The sequence below is a fragment of the Euprymna scolopes genome, chromosome 45 (assembly GCF_053919585.1).
Source record: "Euprymna scolopes isolate OS-2025 chromosome 45, ASM5391958v1, whole genome shotgun sequence".
NCBI classification, from domain to species: Eukaryota; Metazoa; Mollusca; class Cephalopoda; order Sepiida; family Sepiolidae; genus Euprymna; species Euprymna scolopes.
This window is the reverse complement of record NC_136526.1, coordinates 4541731-4566730: the sequence shown is the minus strand read 5'-3', so window position 1 is coordinate 4566730 and position 25000 is coordinate 4541731.

The window sequence follows — 25000 nt, the reverse complement described above, 5'->3', positions numbered from 1 at the left end:
GAGAGGAAGAGAAAACTGCTACAGATGTAATTAATCTGAAACAACAGATACAGAAGACAAACAGAAAACTGCTACAAATACAGTGAGTGCGTAGTAAGCAAGGCATAAGAAATGTCTAATTCAGCATTGCGCCTCCCCCCTCGTTACTTAGCCGTAAATATCTCTAAGGGACGTCAAATCCTCATGAAAATGGACAAACGATACAGTTTAGGGCCTTAACATATGTAAATTTGAGTTCTGCAAAAAAAAAAAGGATTGACTTTAGTTCCTCATTAGCGCCCTTATTTAGCCCCTAAGGTCCGCAAGGCCTTAACATAGTTCAGTTCAGCCCTAAAATAGTTCGGTTCAGCCCTAACATAGTTCAGTTCAGCCCTAACATAGTTCAGCATGATGACACCTGAATACTTCAGATCAGCACTATGTAAAACTACTAAATAGACGTACACTGGAAATTTTGGACAAATATGGTAAAATAGTCCCCCCAATTTTTTTATTAGCCCTAAAAGGGCCACTGGGACACACCTAAGAGTTATCGCGAAATATAGACATTATTATATTATATAGAAATCAATTATTTTCAACTATTAAAAAGTTTTATAAAAATCGAAGGCATCAATTTTTTTTAATAATAATAATAATAGATAGATGGACATATCGAGAGAGAGAGAGAGAGATAGAACGATATATATATATATATATATATATATATATATATATATATATATATATATATATATACTAACGGGGTGGGGGTGGGCGCCCGACTTTGCCCGGTCGTAAAATACGCTTAAATATGATATTTTAATTTGCCCAGATTTCGTATATATTCGTGATTTCAAAAGTAAAAAAAAAGTACTTAGGTGTCATCAGGTAAAATCGAAACCGAAAGCAAAACTGTAGCATTCAAAGCTGGTGACGTAACCACTGTACCAACGTGACATGCATATGAACTGATTAATAATTAAAAATTAAAACTAAACTAAGATGAATGTACAAAGTTTTAAACGATTTTTTTTTTAAAGTTCGACACATTTTCGAGCCTTAAAAACTATTTTTACCGGCTAAAGACACATACAAGAACAGTTCGTAAAAAATCCAATCATTCGGGGCACCTGCTCTGCGACTTTTAGTTTCGGAAGAGATAGAGTTTGAAAATATGGAGTCAGACAGAAGGACAGACATATAGCCTTTAATATATATCTATATAATTATAAAACTCAAATGACCTTGTAATGAGTGTTGTAACCACACATTCGGTTTACGACTTCCGGTTGCGCATGTGTACATAAACATCAACCCATAACAGCATAAACAAATAAGCACAATTCGCTACTTTTGCAGAATTTGACCTGCAGACTGAAATATTAGCGTTATTATTTAGAAATTATTATTTAACTTGGGAAGGGTGGGGATGTTTTGCAACTATTCTGTATTACAACTATACTGTTGCAATTTTCTTACAAATAAATCAACTTTGACCCGTTGGCAACCATAAGAGCATTTTACAACGGCGATTTATCCACGTTCTTCCTTTTTTTAAAATCTATTCTCCATTTTTTAATACAGCTTTTTTAAAAACATTCATACATTTTCTTCTACACTACCAACATAAATAAATAACCCCGAAAATGTTTTTTTATAAATAAATAATCAACACAATAAAACGTATTGTTTTACTGTGTACGTTTTCAGCATCCCAATTGTTTTTTTCGTTTTTAAATTATCCAAATAAACAATTGTTTATACTTTTTTTTATATCATTCATTTCCACATGTCTTAATTAGTTTTATTGACCTTATTATTAACATAAATTAAATATTTGACCCAATGGATCATGAATGTTTGTTTAAAATAAATGAAAAAAGTTATATTTTCATTTTCTATTTAAAAAGTCATTCTTAACATCGGGAGAAAGCTTTTAACTATTCTGTACTTTCAACTAACAATTTCATTTAAAAAAGATATATCAAAATTTGAATTTAACTTGAAGTATTACGGTATCTGTTTAGTGCACATTTACCACTTATAATTCAATGGCTGTAAGTTTTTTTTTCCAAAATAAACAATTATATACCGAATGACTCCTAGAAATCTACCTATATATTTTTTTCATTTTTAATATACTTATATATATATATATATATATATATATATATATATATATATATATATTCTTTCTATCGTTTTAATATAATTTCATAGAAATGTTTGTTATATCACAAAAACTATTTTCTTTATGTCAGAAGTGTCACGCTCATACATTAATTCCATAGCTAATCTAACATACTGACCCAACGGGTCACTGGTAGTCTAGTATATATATATATATATATATATATATATATATATATATATATATATATATATATATAGAGAGAGAGAGAGAGAGAGAACTTGAATGCCTACTAGACACTATCCTCGAGTGTCTAAGATCTCTCTGTATAGGGTTTATCACATAGCATTCGCTGCCCAAATAAGATCTCCTTTCTATGGTTAACTTATATTAGCTTTTACGAGGAATGGTGAATCTTCTCTAAGTAATGTTACCTCAAGTAATAGCACGATACTCCACCAGACTAAATAATTTCTTGTCCTGGAATCAATAATAATAGACCAAAACGAAAGATATACTACAACGTATAAAAATGGTTAATTGGGGAGAAGAAAATTATGTTCTCAATTTCTTTACTAACTCAGTGTTTGAGAGATAAATTTGTCCATAGAGCCCTGCGTGTGAGGCTATTCGTTTCTATATCTAAAAACATATTCAAACACACAATAGGACTTGAGACAACTTGAATGTCTACTAAACACTATCTCTGAGTGTCTAAGGTCTATCTATACAGAGGTTTGTCAGAAGAATCTGGCATGAGGATACGTTTCCCTACAAGCAAACCATTACCAAATATTAAAAATCACGTAGTATTTGTGGCCATATAAGATCTCCTCGGTATTACCATCCTACACTACCTTTTATGAAGAAATGGCGCAAGTGGTTTTACACCAAGTAACAGAATAAAGCCGGTCACTCCACCAGACTAGATAAATTCTTATCATACAATCCAGAAAGACCACAAAAGAACCACAATAAAGATATACTACAACGTATTTAATTGGAGAGAGTGAAACAATATTCCTACCTTCTTTACTAAAGCCCCAGGAAAGGGAACGCTGGCTTCTACAAGGATTGGAGCACTTTTTCCAAGTGATGTTACAATCAAATTGTCGCTGCCTGGGAAGCAGCCTCCTGATATTTTGCTCAATGGATGGGATGCTCTGCGAATGCATCTAAAACCAAACTTCTGTCTGTACATGATCAACGTTCTGATCCTCATCTGGCTTCAATTGAAATGAATGGCTCTCATCTAAAGGAGGCTCCATGTTTTGACAAGTTCCTGGGCTTGACCGTTACTCCTGATCTGAAATAGAACACGTACATCAAATCTGTTGCCAAGGATGCTGGGAAAATGGTGGGATCCTCCTATCGATCCAGTAGATATCTCACTGTCGATGCAATTCTCTACCTATATAAGAGCCAGGTACTTTCAAGGATGGAGTACTGTTGCCACATCTGGGCAGGAGCTGCTAGAAAGACCTCATCCTGCCTTGACAGAGCTCAAAATAGACTTCATAGTTTAGTGGGGGAATCCCTTTTCTTTTCCCTGCAACCTCTATCTCACAGAAGAGACGTTGCGAGCCTGTCTCTGCTTTTATCGTTATTTTCATGGCAAGTGCTCGACTGAGCTCCAATATATGGCCCCTCTCGCCAAACTTTCACAAGAAACACTCGTCTAGCTAAAACCACTATCAATAATTTCCCCAATTTATAATATGGTCGTCTTCAAGTCCAACGTAAACAAGTTCTTGATGAGCCGTTCCCCTTAAGTAATCCAATTTACCAAATTTCCACTACTAACAATTATGACATTGTCCCATTGACCACTGTACGCCTATTGACCTTTATCCTTGAGTAGCATTCGGCCTTGATAAATGGTGACTCCTTTGTGAAAAACTAAAAACCAAAAAACAAACTTTGCTCATGAATGCTCCGTAATTTAAAGAAAGAAAGTGAAGTTCTTGTCTTTTTTTTTTTACACAGTGATCACCACTTATCAAGGCCCGGAAGCCACTCAGGGATAAGGGTTATTGCAAGTACATTACGTTAGTGTAGAGATTTGATGAAGTGTTTACTTAAGGGGGCGGTTCATTAGGAATTTGTTAACATTGGACTTGAAGACATCCAAGTTGTAGTCCGGTGGCAAACAGGCAGACGGAACAGAGTTCCACAGGCGTGCAGTTCTAAGAAAGAAGCTTTGTTCATGGAATCCGCGTTTTGATTTAGGCACAGATATAGAGTGAGGGAAATTTTTCACAGTGGATTCAGCTAGACGGGTGTTTTTCGTGAAAGATTGGCGAGGGAGGACCAGAGATTGGAGTTCAGACGAGCACTTGCCATGGAAATAACGATAAAACAAGGATAGGCTCGCAACGTCATTTCTGTAGGAGAGAGGTTGCAGGGTAGAGAAAAGGGCATCCCCCACTAAGCCACGAAGTCTATTTTGTACTCTGTCAAGGCAGGATAGGCTGTTTTTAGAAGGTCCTGCCCAGATATGGCAACAGTATTCCATCCTTGGACGTACTTGGCTTTTATATAGATAGAGAATTGCATCAGTAGTGAGATATCTTCTAGAGCGGTAGAAGGATCCCACCATCTTTCCAGCGACCTTGGCAACAGACTTGATGTACGTGTTCCATTTCAGATCAGGAGTAAAGGTCCAACCCAGAAGCTTGTCAAAACACGGGGCCTCACCCAGTCTTCTTCTCTTTCTCTTTTTTCTTCTTCTTCTTCTTTCTCTCTATATAAAATAAACTCATTTTTCTTTTGTGATTTTTACCTAAAGACATTTTATGCAAATGTAATATGCACAAACTGCAGCACAATATCTGAGGTGTGTTATAGGCATATTACCTCTCCACTTCATCGCTAATCGTAGACTCCTATATTTTTTCTGTTGAGAGTTCACTGCCAAAATCGGTTAAGATCAATGGAAGTAGTAACATCTTTTCTCTCTAATAATTTCCTCCTTCCTCCGCCACCCATTTACACTGTTGCGTGATCGTTCACAAGGGACATTTACGAACGAACAGCGGTTTCGGTTTTCTGTACTTCGTAGTTGCTTAAAAAAATGGAATGAAATCTCACCGTGCCTTCCTATTGGGTGAAACGCATCACGCTTACTTTTACGTTGCTTAATTACCATTTATTTCCCAACATTTATACACTAAAAAAAAAAAAGAAAAAAAGGATTCTTTCTATTGTTTCTTTTTTTAAATAAACATATAATACATCATTTCCGTTTTATTTCGTTTTGTTCGATGTTTTTTTTCTGTTTTAGTTTTTCCGATATCTTTCGGAAGTTTAACATCGTTTTTTTTTTTTTTGTAAACTGGATTATTACATACACACACACACACACACACACACACACACACACACACACACACACACACACACACACACCTACAAACACCCGGCAAACACCAGGTACCCCTGCTAGTTGTGAATGTTTCAAAGCATGATAGAGCAACGAAATTGCCGAAATTGAAAATGGCGATCGATGGACAGTTCAGCAACTTTTAGTTTAAAATATATTTGAAGATGATACTCCACCGGACTGGATAAATTCTTGTAAAAAAGAACGTTAATGGAAGATTCGAATACTTATGTATCTCATATAGAGATCAAATGTTAGCCTTTATGTGGGAGCCCTTGACACACACACATACACACACACACACACACACACACATATATATATTTTATTTGAGGGTATACAGTTACATATGGACGTTACTTGCAGTTTCATCAAATACTTTTGTATGCAAAATCCGATCCGTATTTTGCTAATTTCTACCCTCTGATGAGAAGGAAAGTATTTCTTCGAAACTCCGCGGATTAAGGACTATCCACTTATCAAGGGTTTCCTTTTCAGATTAAATATGTTTTTAACACTTTTTTAAAGTGTTTTTTAACATGTTTTATTAACCGTTTGTTCTTATATATATATATATATATATATATATATATATATATATATATATATATATATACTTCAGGTTTGAGATGTTCAAAAGTCGGGATTAATGAAACCAATGAGGCTGTTAGATAGTGCTCAATAACAAGAGCAAAATATTTTTTTTTATTTGAGGTTAAACAGTTATATATTGTTGCTACAAATAGCCATCTGTTTCAGTAAATAAGACTCCCTCAGGCGACCCGCAACCTCTCGATGCCACAAAGAAAAATGGAAAATAATTGAAAGAAATTGAAAAGAAAAATAATAGCATTTCGTTTTCAATTTCTTTTATTTCTCATTGACTGAAACAGATGGCTATTTTAGCGACCATATGTAACTATTTATCCGCAAATAATATTTTGCTCTGTTTATTGAGCACTACCTATCAATCTCGTTGTTTTCATTAGTCCCGACTTTTTAACATCTCAAAAAGATATATATATATATATATATATATACATATATATATACACACATATATATACATACATATATATATGCATACATATATCTACATATATATATACATATACATATACATATATACATATATATACATACATATATATGCATACACACATATATATATATATATATATATATATATATATATATATATATATATATATATATATATATATATATATATACCTCATAAAAGCTTCGAGGAGGAATTTACTAATCAAGGAAAAAGCAAATTCCAAAACATCCGGCCAAAATAGAAGTGTTTTTTTTTTTTGCCGGTCTTCAAATTTTTTAGCTCCAATTTCTGAGGCTTTGTTTTTAAATTTCAATTGTAAACGTTTTTTTTTTTTTTTAGTTTTTCCATACTTTGTGGACCAGGCGCGAGCGCAGACCCCACAATTTTTATGGAACACCGTTCTTCCAGATCAAACATACCTATTCTTGTGCTTCGATACATCTTCTATCATTATATGTGATCAGTTTTTTTAAAATAGTCAACCATATAGAAGCCTATTCGTGACCACACACACACACACACACATACACACACACACACACACGCACACACACAGATATTCAGCTTTATATTTTATATATATATATATATATATATATATATATATATATACAGTTGAAAAAATTCAGGTAGATAAATAAATAAATATAAATTTAAAAAAATATATAAAAAAAATTTATTGAATTATTATTTATTTATCTGCTCAAAAATACCTTTTATTCTTTAACAATGCTTCAAGCAAACCACACCATACTTCTTATATATATATATATATATATATATATATATATATATATATATATATATATATATATATATATTTCGATTCAAATCCTACTTTCCCGATGTTGTGTCACCTCTTTTGTAATTTGTAAAACGACATCCCAAAAACGGTTGACATGCCGCAAAGCGCAGCAACGCTAGCAATAACCGACCGACTACAACAGTTGTGATAATATTTTCATGATTGATTGCTGTTGTTTATTTACCTGCAAATTATAACCTCCATTACACTGGACCTAATCTTGAACTGTCCGCATGAGCTGTTTTCCGTATTTTCGTTTTGTTTTTTAAAGTTTTGTTACTACAAATCATAAAACTTTTAGTTCCATCCTATGCAGCAACCAGCAAATAAATAGAAATGTTAAAAAATTTTTTAGCATGACTTTTGGATTATTTTACTTACATTTGTTTTCCTCTGGCGAGAAGAATTTGCATTCTTTGAAACTCTGTTCTAGCGTAGTCATAGCGTAGTATCTGTGGCAAGCAAGGCCAAGAGTGAAAACATTATTATTATTATTATTATTATTATTATTATTATTATTATTATTATTATTATTATTATTATTATTATTATTATTATTATTATTATTAATTGATTCGAGCGACGGAGGGTCGCTGGATTAAATATTATGATTAGAAAAATAAACAATTAAATTGGGAAAAATTATTGACATATAATATAATAATATCGCAAAAGGAATGTGAAAATAGAAAATAGACGTAAACATGATTTTTGGTTTGCATAAACAAATAACTAGATTGGGCTACATCAGCTGTTGGTCTGAAACACGTAATGAAACACGTGATGAGATGTAGATTTTGAGAGATTCTAGACAATCGTCAGCTGGTCATCAGAGACAATGGACGGCTCAAGAGGGGAGTTGGTCTCTCCATGACGCGTCATCTAAGGCAGCCAAGATGTAAAGACATTGAAATCATGGAAATAAATGTTCGTAAATAATTCAGGTATGTGTTGTGTTTATTTACATCTGTTAAAAAGAACTGTTTGTCTACCACTGTTTCGATACGTCCACGTCAATCGTTCCGTGTTGCATAAATGTAAAAATATATACACTAGACGATCAACTAAATGATACGATGTATATACATACACACCTTCATACGTACACGAATATACAGTAAAAGATAACCCCCACTATTCAACATGTATCGTTATGGAACATATTCATGCACACTACACAACATATATATATATATATATATATATATATATAAATGTACGTATATATATATATATATATATATATATATATATATATATATATAATAAATGTGTAAATCGAAATTCAATTAACTTTCTTGAAGTTATATATTTGGATTTTACCGTCACTGGATTATTTATCTTCCACCAGACTATTCATTCATGTGTAATAACCTTTTTCTTAACCATATTCCCTCTGCTTCACTTTTTTGTTATCAAGTAAGATCTTTGACTTACTTGTTGTTTCATCAAATACTTTTGCATGCAAAATCCGATCCCGCATTTTGCTAATTCCTACGCTCTGATGAGAAGGAGACTATTTCTTCGAAACTCCGCGGATTAAGGACTATCCACTTATCTAGTCTTTCCTTTACAGATTAAATATGTTTTTAACTCATTTCAAAGTGTTTTTTAACATGTTTTATTAACTGTTTGCTCGTATATATATATATATATATATATATATATATATATATATATATATATATATATATATATATATATAGTGTTGTTGCTTGTATATGTGTACCTTGGTCTCTTGTTTATAGCCTGAGCAGACATCTTCAATAAGCCCGAGAAAGGAAATAGCTGACAAGGTGTGTAAGCCACAAATAAACACAGACGAATATTGATCGAATCTTATAATGGCAAAAAAAACTTTTTTTGCGGAAAACGAACGAAGGCAACGCAAACTCAATTAGATTTTTTTTCATTCCAAGCAAGACCTTTTCTATTAGAATGACGTGAAGAAGAGAAGAAGACATCATATCATTGTTGGAGGGGATGAAACTGACTATGTTTTTAGCTTCGGTGCTGAGGAACCGGTATGATAAAAGACGTAGGATGCACACACACACACACACACACACACACACACACACACACACACACACACACACACACACACACACACACACATTTCTGTGGAAATATATTCTCTTATAATATATATCAATCCTTATTTAAGAAGCTCAATGTAATTACAGAGCAATATAGTGAATGAATGACAAAAGTCTATATTCCAAAGTTCATGATATTGACCATCTTACAAGTTATTCCTTTAATTCAGTTGACATTTACAATTCTTGACAGTATCTGTTTCGCAGCACAAAACCAATCACTTAATTATTAGATCAATCAGCGAATCTATTGCTATTTCTTCTGATGAGTTAAGGGCAAAATAGATTCACTGACAAAATACTATATTTCAAAGTGCATGATGTTGACCATCTGAATTAAAGGAATAGATTATAAGATGGTCAACATCATAAACTTTGGAATATAGTATTTTGTCATTTATCCACTATATATATATATATATATATATATGTTGTTTGTTTTGGTTTTAGCGATATCTTTTGAATGAATTCAATTATTTACGAAAGCGCACTTTTACCTAAATGCGAGCTGGGAATAATTTTCCCTTTAACCAATTTGGTACCCCCACATGGGGAGCGGTATACATATTATTGTGGATAATTACATTTTAAAAATAATATATATATAATTATTTTTTACTATAATAATTAAATACCTGCAGACACTAGTGTTTCATCCTTTCGGGAATCTTCAGTGCAGGGTGTCACGATTACTACCAGTCGAACGATTCGAACCCCGTATCACGAGACATCTCTGGCTCGATTAGCGGAGACCTAATCCATTCGGCTACCATTAACCGCTTGAAATAACGTTGAATTTTAAACATCTTAATTTTTTAAGTGTTCATTTACGCCAGACAGACAGTGATCTAATCGTTAAATTGACCGACTTTTAATTCAACTGAAAGTGCTCAACAATAAAAAATGTATATATATATATATATATATATATATATATATATATATATATATATATATATATATATATATATACATTTTAAAAATGCAGAGCAAATATGTGTTTTATTTTTTATTACCTTTTTATCTGTTTGGTTACATATGTTCCGGATGTTGGACCATATTTACGATCCAACAGCCTCGTCAGACCTTACAGAAATGGTTTTTAATATTTGGAAGAAGTGTTTTAGAAGAAATACCAGAAAAAGGGGGGGGTAAGAGATATTAAGGGGAGGGAGACGGGTATCAACAATATTTAAGTTTTGAAGGTTAAAATACTTTAGATTGTAGTGCGTGTGTGTGGGGGTAGCAGATTCAGGTAAGCGTGGGTGAAGATATATGGATATAGGGAGGGGGAGGTGGTGAGAGGATGGTAAAGAAAAACGAAAGTACGAGGGGGGTAAGGAGAGGAGGCGGGGAGGAGTTTCAATTTTTAGGTTTTAAAATTTTGACTGCTTTTTGCTTGTTTAGCCAGGTATATGAAGTAGATGAGAGAGAGCGAGAGAGAGAGAGAGAGAAAGAGAGAGAGAGAGAGAGAGAAAGGGTTTGTGTAGGTGTCATATGAGTTTGACAAGTAAAAGGTTCCAAAGTCGACTTGTTCATTTCAGTTGACAATGAGTTGTTTTTAGGTGGTTTATGATTAATACATACGTTAACGCACGCGCAAATGCGGATACATACATACACATACATATGTACATTTCTACACATCCATATACAGACACATACGCACATACACACACACACACACACATATATATATATATATATATATATATATATATAACAATGTATATGCAGACATATCTGCATCTATATGCATGTATGTATATGTGTATAGGAGTTGTGTGTATGTGAGTGTATGTGTTACATGATAAGGGCTGTCCCCTTTTCATGTAAGTATAAAAATAGAGAGATTTAGTTAAAATGAAAATGAAATAGAATAGACGAAATTCGAACCTCGTAATTTAGGTTTAGAAATAGATTACGAGAGAGAATTAGCAAATGGAATGTGAAAACAAACCATTGTTTAGCTTAGAGATAAAATAGTTTCAGGAAAAGGAATGCAACTATAGGATAATTTAATAAACATGTTTTTAACATATTGGAAATATAGGTTACTGGAAATATAGGTTAAAATTCCTTTTGTAAACAAAGGAAAAAGTTTTGGACACGCATTTCCAGAACACGTGAAAGAAGACACATGTTTTAACATGTGTATGACGTCATGGAAAATGGGAAGTTCTCGATATAGTTAGAAACTTTAGAGTTAAGCAGGGGGGAGTCTGAGAGAGAGAGCCTGAGGACGAGAGACGACAGTCTGGAATCCAGACATGGACAGTCGAACGTCTGGAAGCGAGACGGTCACCTTTGAAACATAGAATGTAAAACTTTGAATTCTTGACTAAGAAAACCACGACCGGTCGGAGAAGAAATAAACCCATCATGTGTTTTTATAAACGTCATCTTTGTGTTGTAATTCTACCAAAAAGGTAAAGTGAAATTGTCATTATATGTCTTATATATCCTGTGTTTTAAAATGTCTTCACATACACAATGTCTCAACACTACCTCCTCACTTCTAAGTATGAACATTTTATGTATATGAATCTCTTCATAACACGAACACAGAACGCAACACCATCTCTTAATAAGACTCTCTAAGACTCTAAGACTCACTTTTAATAAGACCTAACAATAACAACAAGAAATACGAACAATAATAATCATAATAATAATAATGAATATATATAACATATGTCTGCATGATTATAAAGGGATTGATTACCGGAAAAAATTATACATTGCATATAATTCATAATGACAGGTTAATTAGTTTAGGAGTGAAACCAATGCATAGAAATGTATAACCATACACACATAATTAAAATTATTAATGATCGGTTAATTAGTTTAGGAGTGAATTCAATACATACAAATATATAATTATACACACATAATTAAAATTGATAATGATCGGTTAATTAGTTTACGAGTGAATTCAATACATAGAAATATATAATAAAATATACATAATTATATAATCATATATACAAAATTATAATTAATAATGATCGGTTAATTAGTTTAGGAGTGATACATAGATATTCTCCTTTACCTCTCAACTTTCTTTTGCTTAAATTTGACATCTTGTTGATTTGCATGTTAGAATTTCATCGAATTAAAAAAAAAATTTCTAAAATTTTATTTGAAAACATTAAATTTTGATGTTGCCAAATGAGAATTCTAACATTTACAGACGGACATTTTTTCTTACTGATATAAATAGATGTGAACGCTAATGTTAAGTTTATAATGTATTAATGTGGAAAGGGAATTAAGACATTATAAACTTAACATTAAATGAAAACTTAACATTAAATGAAAACTTAACATTAAATGAAAATGTAATAATTTTTTTTTTTAAAATGTATTTTATTTATAAGTATTTTAAGTATTTATATATATAAGTATTTTATTTACAAGTATTTTATCTATAAGTATTTTATTATAAAAGTTAATAAGAGTTATGTGGAAAGGGAAATAACTCTTATTAACTTTTATAATAAAATACTTATAAATAAAATACTTATAAATAAAATACTTAAAAATAAAATACTTATAAATAAAATACTTATATATATAAATACTTATAAATAAAATACTTATAAATAAAATAATTATAAATAAAATACTTATAAATAAAATACTTATAAATAAAATACTTATAAATAAAATACTTATAAATAAAATACTTATAAATAAAATACTTAAAAATAAAATACTTATAAATAAAATACTTATAAATAAAATACTTAAAAATAAAATACTTATAAATAAAATAATTATAAATAAAATACTTATAAATAAAATACTTATAAATAAAATACTTAAAAATAAAATACTTATAAATAAAATACTTATATATAAAATACTTATAAATAAAATACTTAAAAATAAAATACTTATAAATAAAATACTTATGAATAAAATACTTAAAAATAAAATACTTATAAATAAAATATTTATAAATAAAATATTTATAAATAAAAAATTTATAAATAAAATACTTATAAATGAAATACTTATAAATAAAATATTCATAAATAAAAAATTTATAAATAAAATACTTATAAATGAAATACTTATAAATAAAATACTTATAAATAAAATACTTATAAATAAAATACTTATAAATAAAATACTTATAAATAAAATACTTAAAAATAAAATACTTATAAATAAAATACTTATAAATAAAATACTTATAAATAAAATACTTAAAAATAAAATACTTATAAATAAAATATTTATAAATAAAATATTTATAAATAAAAAATTTATAAATAAAAAATTTATAAATAAAATACTCATAAATAAAATACTTATAAATAAAATACTTATGAATAAAATACTTATAAATAAAATACTTAAAAATAACATACTTATAAATAAAATACTTATAAATAAAATACTTATAAATGAAAACACTTATAAATAAAATACTTATAAATAAAATACTTATAAATAAAAAAATTATAAATGAAATACTTATAAATAAAATACTTATAAATAAAATATTTAGAAATAAAATACTTATAAATAAAATACTTATAAATAAAATACTTATACATAAAATACTTATAAATGAAAACACTTATAAATAAAATACTTATAAATAAAATACTTATGAATAAAATACTTATAAATACAATACTTATAAATAAAATACTTATAAATAAAATACTTATAAATAAAATACTTATAAATGAAATACTTATAAATGAAATACTTATGAATGAAATACTTATAAATAAAATACTTATAAATACAATACTTATAAATACAATACTTATAAATAAAATACTTATAAATAAAATACTTATAAATAAAATACTTATAAATGAAATACTTATAAATAAAATACTTATAAATACAATACTTATAAATACAATACTTATAAATAAAATACTTATAAATAAAATACTTATAAATAAAATACTTATAAATGAAAACACTCATAAAGAAAATACTTATAAATAAAATACTTATGAATAAAATACTTATAAATACAATACTTATAAATAAAATACTTATAAATAAAATACTTATAAATAAAATACTTATAAATGAAATACTTATGAATAAAATACTTATAAATGAAATAATTATAAATAAAATACTTATAAATAAAATACTTATAATTAAAATACTTAAAAATAAAATACTTATAAATGAAATACTTATAAATAAAATACTTATAAATGAAAACACTTATAAATAAAATACTTATAAATAATATACTTAAAAATAAAATACTTATAAATAAAATACTTATAAATAAAATACTGAAAAATAAAATACTTATAAATAAAATACTTATAAATAAAATACTTATAAATAAAATACTTATATAAATAAATACTTATAAATAAAATAATTAAAAATAAAATACTTATAAATAAAATAGTTATAAATAAAATACTTATAAATAAAATACTTAAAAATAAAATACTTATAAATAAAATACTTAAAAATAAAATACTTAAAAATAAAATACTTATAAATAAAATACTTATAAATAAAATACTTAAAAATAAAATACTTATAAATAAAATACTTAAAAATAAAATACTTAAAAATAAAATACTTATAAATAAAATACTTAAAAATAAAATACTTATAAATAAAATACTTATAAATAAAATACTTAAAAATAAAATACTTAAAAATAAAATACTTATAAATAAAATACTTATAAATAAAATACTTATAAATAAAATAATTAAAAATATAATACTTAAAAATAAAATACTTAACAATAAAATACTTATAAATAAAATACTTAAAAATATAATACTTAAAAATAAAATACTTATAAATAAAATACTTAAAAATAAAATACTTATAAATAAAATACTTATAAATATAAATACTTATAAATAAAATACTTATAAATATAAATATTTACAAATAAAATACTTAAAAATAAAATACTTATAAATAAAATACTTATAAATATAAATACTTAAAAATAAAATACTTAAAAATAAAATACTTATAAATAAAATACTTAAAAATAAAATACCTATAAATAAAATACTTATAAATATAAATACTTAAAAATAAAATACTTAAAAATAAAATACTTATAAATAAAATACTTAAAAATAAAATACTTATAAATAAAATACTTATAAATAAAATACTTAAAAATAAAATACTTATGAATAAAATATTATAAATATAAATACTTATAAATCAAATACTTATATATATAAATATTTACAAATAAAATACTTATAAATAAAATACTTATAAATGAAATACTTATAAATAAAATATTTTAAATAAAATATTTATAAATAAAATATTTATAAATAAAATACTTATAAATATAAATACTTATAAATAAAATACTTATAAATATAAATACTTATAAATAAAATATTTATAAATAAAATACTTAAAAATAAAATACTTATAAATAAAATATTTATAAATAAAATACTTATAAATATAAATACTTATAAATAAAATACTTATAAATATAAATACTTATAAATAAAATACTTATAAATAAAATACTTATAAATAAAATATTTATAAATAAAATACTTATAAATAAAATACTTATAAATAAAATACTTATAAATAAAATATTTATAAATAAAATATTTATAAATAAAATACTTATAAATAAAATACTTATAAATAAAATACTTATAAATAAAATACTTAAAAATAAAATACTTATAAATAAAATACTTATAAATATAAATACTTATAAATAAAATACTTATAAATATAAATACTTAAAAATAAAATACTTATAAATAAAATACTTATAAATAAAATACTTATAAATGAAATACTTATAAATAAAATACTTATAAATATAAATACTTAAAAATAAAATACTTAAAAATAAAATACTTATAAATAAAATACTTAAAAATAAAATACCTATAAATAAAATACTTATAAATATAAATACTTATAAATAAAATACTTAAAAATAAAATACTTATAAATAAAATACTTATAAATAAAATACTTAAAAATAAAATACTTATAAATAAAATACTTATAAATAAAATATTTATAAATAAAATATTTATAAATAAAATATTTATAAATAAAATATTATAAATAAAATATTTATAAATAAAATACTTATAAATAAAATACTTATAAATAAAATACTTATAAATAAAATACTTATAAATAAAATATTATAAATAAAATATTTATAAATAAAATATTTATAAATAAAATACTTATAAATATAAATACTTATAAATAAAATACTTATAAATAAAATACTTATAAATAAAATATTTATAAATAAAATACTTAAAAATATAATACTTATAAATAAAATACTTATAAATAAAATATTATAAATAAAATATTTATAAATAAAATACTTATAAATAAAATACTTATAAATAAAATACTTATAAATAAAATATTTATAAATAAAATACTTATAAATAAAATACTTAAAAATAAAATACTTATAAATAAAATACTTATAAATAAAATACTTATAAATAAAATATTTATAAATAAAATATTTATAAATAAAATATTTATAAATAAAATACTTGTAAATAAAATACTTATAAATAAAATACTTATAAATAAAATACTTAAAATACTTATAAATAAATACTTAAAATACTTATAAATAAATAAATGAATTTTATTTAAAAATTTCTTTTTTAATTACGTTTTCACCCCATACAAGGCACATTGCCACTTTGGTGTAGGGGTCTACTAACAGGGGCAACAACTACTGGGGTCTATGTAGGGATTTGGGCAGCAAGATTTCGGTTCACGTTACTCTTGAACTTCTGCATGTCAGTACAGTTGGGGAAGCAGGGACCTGGAATGGAATTCCAGAGTCTAGCGGTTCTGGAGGAAGAAACTTCTGGAGTAGAAAGATCTTTTACATCTAGGAATCTCTACAGTGTGGGGGTGGGATCTTGCAGCCTGTCGGGTCTGGCGAGGGTGTTCACGTCGTGGGGGCACAAGTGCTTGCAGTTCGTCAGAGCATTCACCATTAAAATACTTGTAGAACAGGCAGAGGGATGCAACGTTTCGTCGACGGGACAGAGGCTGAAGCTTAGATGCCAATTCAGGGCCTATCAGATTTGCAACTCTCTTTTGAACCTTGTCAAGGAGCAAGAGACTAGTAGCCGATGCACCAGCCCAAATATGACAGCAATACTCCATACATGGGCGAATGGTTGCCTTATAGAGGCACAGGATACTTTCGGGTGTTAGTAGTTGTCTAGCACAGTAGAGAGAGCCCACCTTCCTTGCAGCGGCCCTGGCAATGCCCTTGATGTAATTGTTCCAACTCATGTTTCCTGTGAACGTTAGGCCAAGGAGCTTGAAAGACGTACTCTCAGATAAAGAGTCGTTGGCCATTGCTATAGGTGGAAGAGAAGGTTTCTTGTAATTATTGAATGAAACTAGTTTAGTCTTTGCGGCATTGAACGTGACCATCTATTTTCATCCATAAATAAAATAAAGTAATAAAATAAAATAAACTAATAAAATAAAATAAATACTATAAATAAATAAATAAAATACTTATAAATAAAATACTTATAAATGAATCATATGATTTTGAAAATATAATACTGTGAAAAATTAGAGAGAAATCTTTGCATTTACCCGACATTTAATTCTTTAGTTAGTGCTGGGAATGGCGTTTTTAAAAGTTTCTTTCGACTGGAACGCCATCCTAGAAACATTGCCGGAGTTTAAACGAGTCGTTAGCTTAGAGATTAACAACCGTTTACGATTGCGAGCCGTGCATTTATACAGAATGTTTCCTTCATGTTCTCTTGAAAGTCTTTCTAGATTGGTCTTAAGCCATTTAAAACCATTACATGCTTTCCTTTGTTTAAATTTGATGAAGTTTTGTTGATTTGCTGGAATGTCATAAATTCAAAAAGGAATTTTGTTTCTAGAATTTTATTGGAAGGCATTAAATTTTGATGTTTCCAAATTATTTGAGGTACAAACAAAATCTAAAAACAACATTCCCCGAAACCTTGCAGGTAGCAAATAATTATAGATATAACTACTATTCAAAAATTAGTAATTATAGATATAACTACTATTCAAAAATTAGTAATTATAGATATAACTACTATTCAAAAATTAGTAATTATAGATATAACTACTATTCAAAAATTAGTAATTATAGATATAACTACTATTCAAAAATTAGTAATTATAGATATAACTACTATTCAAAAATTAGTAATTATAGATATAACTACTATTCAAAAATTAGTAATTATAGATATAACTACTATTCAAAAATTAGTAATTATAGATATAACTACTATTCAAAAATTAGTAATTATAGATATAACTACTATTCAAAAATTAGTAATTATAGATATAACTACTATTCAAAAATTAGTAATTATAGATATAACTACTATTCAAAAATTAGTAATTATAGATATAACTACTATTCAAAAATTAGTAATTATAGATATAACTACTATTCAAAAATTAGTAATTATAGATATAACTACTATTCAAAAATTAGTAATTATAGATATAACTACTATTCAAAAATTAGTAATTATAGATATAACTACTATTCAAAAAGTACCAACATCTAAAAAAAAAAAATCTCCATCAACCTGGAAATCTAATATTTTGGCAAATTGAGTACCCCAGCGAAGAATTGAAAACATTTTAGATGGTGGTAAAAATGTTAACTCTAATATCATTGTTTACCAATGGGTTGATAATCAACAAAATCAGACACGCACACACATATACACACGCACGCACACAAACACACACATACACACACATACATACATACAAACACACACATGCACACATACACACACATGCACACATACACACACATACCCTGGTCCTGGATATGAACTTAAACTATATCCAGTGGTGAGGCCACAGCTTGCGGGCTTTGGGGAGTGTGGAGCCACCCTTTTAATTACCATTGCTCCCAGGTCCACTCTGACCAAGAGTGGTAGTACCTGTTAAGGTCCCAACTATGGGTTGAATAAAAACCGACTTAAAAAAAACAAATATACTCTATTAAAAAAATTGTTCTTCAAAATCACTGGATTCGGCATTAAATAACCCAAAAGGGTTAATATGTCGTAAAACAAAAACAACCAACCAAATAAACCCCACCCACACACATACATACATACATACATACATAACCACATATACACAGATACACACAGATACACATACACACACATACACACACATATACAAACACATACACACATACACACACATACACCCACATACACAGCTACAACGTAATATATGTTAATCTGTGTGCCGTTCGAACAAGGCAACGTAATATATGTTAATCTGTGTGCAATTCGAATAAGGCGATGTAATATACATTAATCTGTGTGCCGTTCGCATAAGGAAGCGTAATATATATTAATCTGGGGCTCGTTCGAACAAGGCAACGTAATATACGTTAATCTGTGTGCCGTTCGAATAAGACAACGTAATATACATTAATCTGCTTACCGATAAGGCAACGTAATATATAGAAATTTGTGTGCTGTTTGAATAAGGCAACGTAATATATGTTAATCTATGTGCCGTTCAAATAAGGCAACGTAATATATGTTAATGTGTGTGCGGTTCGAATAAGGCAACGTAATATATGTTAATCTGTGTGCCGTTAAAATAAGGCAACCTAATATATGTTAATCTGTGTGCCGTTCAAATAAGGCAACATAATATAGATTAATCTGTGTGCCGTTCGAATAAGAAAACGTAATATACATTAATCTGATTACCGTTCGAATAAGACAAACGTAATATATATTAATCTGTGTGCCGTTCGAATAAGACAACGTATTATATGTTAATCTGTGTGCGGTTCGACTAAGGCAACATAATATATGTTAATCTGTGTGCCGTTCGAATAAGGCAACTTAATATATATTAATCTGTGTGCCGTTCGAATAAGGCAATGTAATATATGTTAATCTGGGTGCCGTTCGACTAAGACAACGTAATATATGTTAATCTGTGTGCGGTTCGAATAAGGCAACGTAATATATGTTAATCTGTGTGCCGTTCAAATAAGGCAACGTAATATATGTTTATCAGTGTGCCGTTCGAATAAGGCAACGTAATATATGTTTATCTGTGTGCCGTTAAAATAAGACAACGTAATATATGTTAATCTGTGTGCGGTTCGAATAAGGAAACGTAATATATTTAATCTGTGTGCTGTTAGAATAAGGCAACGTAATATATGTTTATCAGTGTGCCGTTCGAATAAGGCAACGTAATATATGTTAATCTGGGTGCCGTTCGACTAAGACAACGTAATATATGTTAATATGTGTGCGGTTCGAATAAGGCAACGTAATATATGTTAATCTGTGTGCTGTTCGAATAAGGCAACGTAATATATGTTTATCAGTGTGTCGTTCGAATAAGGCAACGTAATATATGTTAATCTGGGTGCCGTTCGAATAAGAGAACGTAATATACATTAATCTGATTACCGTTCGAATGAGACAAACGTAATATATATTAATCTGTGTGCCGTTCGAATAAGACAACGTATTATATGTTAATCTGTGTGCGGTTCGACTAAGGCAACATAATATATGTTAATCCGTGTGCCGTTCGAATAAGGCAACTTAATATATATTAATCTGTGTGCTGTTAGAATAAGGCAACGTAATATATGTTAATCTGTGTGCGGTTCGAATAAGGCAACGTAATATATGTTAATCTGTGTGCCGTTCAAATAAGGCAACGTAATATATGTTTATCAGTGTGCTGTTCGAATAAGGCAACGTAATATATGTTAATCTGTGTGCCGTTAAAATAAGACAACGTAATATATGTTAATCTGTGTCCGGTTGGAATAAGGCAACGTAATATATTTAATCTGTGTGCTGTTAGAATAAGGCAACGTAATATATGTTTATCAGTGTGCCGTTCCAATAAGGCAACGTAATACATGTTAATCTGGGTGCCGTTCGACTAAGACAACGTAATATATTTAATCTGTGTGCGGTTCGAATAAGGCAACGTAATATATGTTAATCTGTGTGATGTTAGAATAAGGCAACGTAATATATGTTTATCAGTGTGTCGTTCGAATAAGGCAACGTAATATATGTTAATCTGGGTGCCGTTCGACTAAGACAACGTAATATATGTTAATCTGTGTGCGGTTCGAATAAGGCAACGTAATATATGTTAATCTGTGTGCCGTTCAAATAAGGCAACCTAATATATGTTTATCAGTGTGCCGTTCGAATAAGGCAACGTAATATATGTTAATCTGTGTGCCGTTCAAATAAGACAACGTAATATATGTTAATCTGTGTGCGGTTCGAATAAGGCAACGTAATATATTTAATCTGTGTGCTGTTAGAATAAGGCAACGCAATATATGTTTATCAGTGTGCCGTTCGAATAAGGCAACGTAATATATGTTAATCTGGGTGCCGTTCGACTAAGACAACGTAATATATCTTAATCTGTGTGCGGTTCGAATAAGGCAACGTAATATATTTAATCTGTGTGCCGTTCGCATACGGCAACGTAATATATGTTAATCTGTGTGCCGTTCGAATAAGGCAACGTAATATACATTATCTGTGTGCCGTTCGAATAAGGCAACGTAATATACATTAATATGTGTGTTGTTCAAATAATGGAACGTAATATATTTAATCTGTGTGCCGTTCAAATAAGGCAACGTAATATACATTATCTGTGTGCCGTTCGAATAAGGCAACGTAATGTCCATTAATCTGTGTGCTGTTTGAACAAAGCAACGTAATATATGTTAATCTGTGTGCCGTTCGATTAAGGTAACATAATATATGTTAATTTGGGTGCCGTTCGAATAAGGCAACATAACATATGTTAATCTGTGTGCCGTTCGAATAAGGCAACGTAATGTACATTAATCTGTGTGCCGTTTGAACAAAGCAACGTAATATATGTTAATCTGTGTGCCGTTCCAATAAGGCAACGTAATATATGTTAATCTGGGTGCCGTTCGACTAAGACAAAGTAATATATGTTAATCTGTGTGCAGTTCGAATAAGGCAACGTAATAAATGTTGATCTGTGTGCTGTTAGAATTAGGCAACGTAATATATGTTTATCAGTGTTGTTCGAATAAGGCAACGTAATATATGTTAATCTGGGTGCCGTTCGACTAAGACAGCGTAATATATGTTAATCTGTGTGCGGTTCGAATAAGGCAACGTAATATATGTTAATCTGTGTGCCGTTAAAATAAGACAACGTAATATATGTTTATCAGTGTGCCGTTCGAATAAGGCAACGTAATATATATTAATCTGGGTGCAGTTCAAATAAGCCAACGTAATATATTTAATCTTTGTGCTGTTAGAATAAGGCAACGTAATATATGTTTATCAGTGTGTCGTTCGAATAAGGCAACGTAATATATGTTAATCTGTGTGCCGTTCGACTAAGACAACGTAATATATGTTAATCTGTGTGCGGTTCGAATAAGGCAACGTAATATATTTAATCTGTGTGCCGTTCGAATAAGGCAACGTAATATACATTAATATGTGTGTTGTTCAAATAAGGGAACGTAATATATTTAATCTGTGTGCCGTTCGAATAAGGCAACGTAATATACATTATCTGTGTGCGGTTCGAATGAGGCAACGTAATGTCCATTAATCTGTGTGCTGTTTGAACAAAGCAACGTAATATATGTTAATCTGTGTGCCGTTCGAATAAGGTAACATAATATATGTTAATTTGGGTGCCGTTCGAATAAGGCAACATAACATATGTTAATCTGTGTGCCGTTCGAATAAGGCAACGTAATGTACATTAATCTGTGTGCAGTTTGAACAAAGCAACGTAATATATGTTAATCTGTGTGCGCTTCGAATAAGGTAACGTAATATATGTTAATTTGGGTGCCGTTCAAATAAGGCAACATAACATATGTTAATCTGTGTGCCGTTCAAATAAGGCAACGTAACATACTGTGTAACGTAATATATGTTAATTTGGGTGCCGTTCAAATAAGGCAACATAACATGTTAATCTGTGTGCCGTTCGAATAAGGCAACGTAATGTACATTAATCTGTGTGCCGTTTGAACAAAGCAACGTAATACATGTTAATCTGTGTGCCGTTCGAATAAGGCAACGTAATAGTTATTGATCTTTCTGACGTTCGAATAAGGCAACGTAATATATATTAATCTGTGTGTCGTTTGAATCATCTTTAGTTAACTATTACGTGTAATTATATTCATGCAGATATACTACATGATTTATACTTGCATAATATTTTCGTAAAACGTTTACAGTAAACACAAAATTGTTTCCATATATATTTATGTATACGTATATATTTTTGTTTAATCTATTAGTCCATCCATCTATCTATATATCTATAAAAGTAAACGTGTCTGAGTGTCTGTGTGTCTGTCTGTCTGTTTGTCCGTCCGTCTCTGTGTCTGTGTACATTTCCCTACGCAATGACTCTGTCAATTTTTAGTCTACAGACTCGAAATTTGATATACAGGGTATTGAGATTTGGAAAAATCTTTGTGATCGGTTTTTGGCCAGAAATTTGGCTGTTAAGCGGGCAAAGTTCAACGATTTGACCTTTGAGAACTCCACCAAACTCCTCCGCCAATTTTTTGGACTAAACACGTGAAAGTTTTGATATATGTTCCTTGTCGTAGGTCTAACTTACTAACTTGATTTGAGCCGAAAACAACAAATGTTAAAAGGCCATAATAGGGGTCAAATTTTTAAAAAATGACCTTTCTTTTTCTTTTTTTTCTTTTGCTCAGCGTACACCTCCATAGATATAGGTTCCTTATTTGAGCCCAAAATAACAAATGTTAAGGGGTCATAATAGAGGTCAAAGTTAAAAAAATTGACCGCTTTTTTTTTTTGCTTAACATACACCTCCAAAAAACACCCGGGCAACGCCGGGCGTAAATGCTAGTATATATATATATATATATATATATATATATATATATATATATATATATATATGAGATGAAGCTGTCTTTTTTTAGTTAATAGAAAACAAGTATGGTATGTGCGTGTGTTCGTGCGTGTGTAAATGTGCGTGCATGCTTATGCGTGTCTTCTGAAAACATTAATAATTGATGTGAAAAAAACCCCGTAGTACTGTGAAGTAAACAGGAAATATTTTTAGAGAAACTGAATAACACACACACACACACACACACACACACACACACACACACACACACACACACACACACACACACACACACACACACACACACACACACACACACACACACACACGCACGCACACACACAGACACACACACATACAGACACACACACATACGCACACATATATATACACACGTACATACACGCACACACATATATATATATACGAACACATACACGCACACATATATATACACACATACACATACACACACACATATATACATACACACATATAGATACACACACGCACACATATATATATATACACATACAAACACACACACTCACATATATATATACAT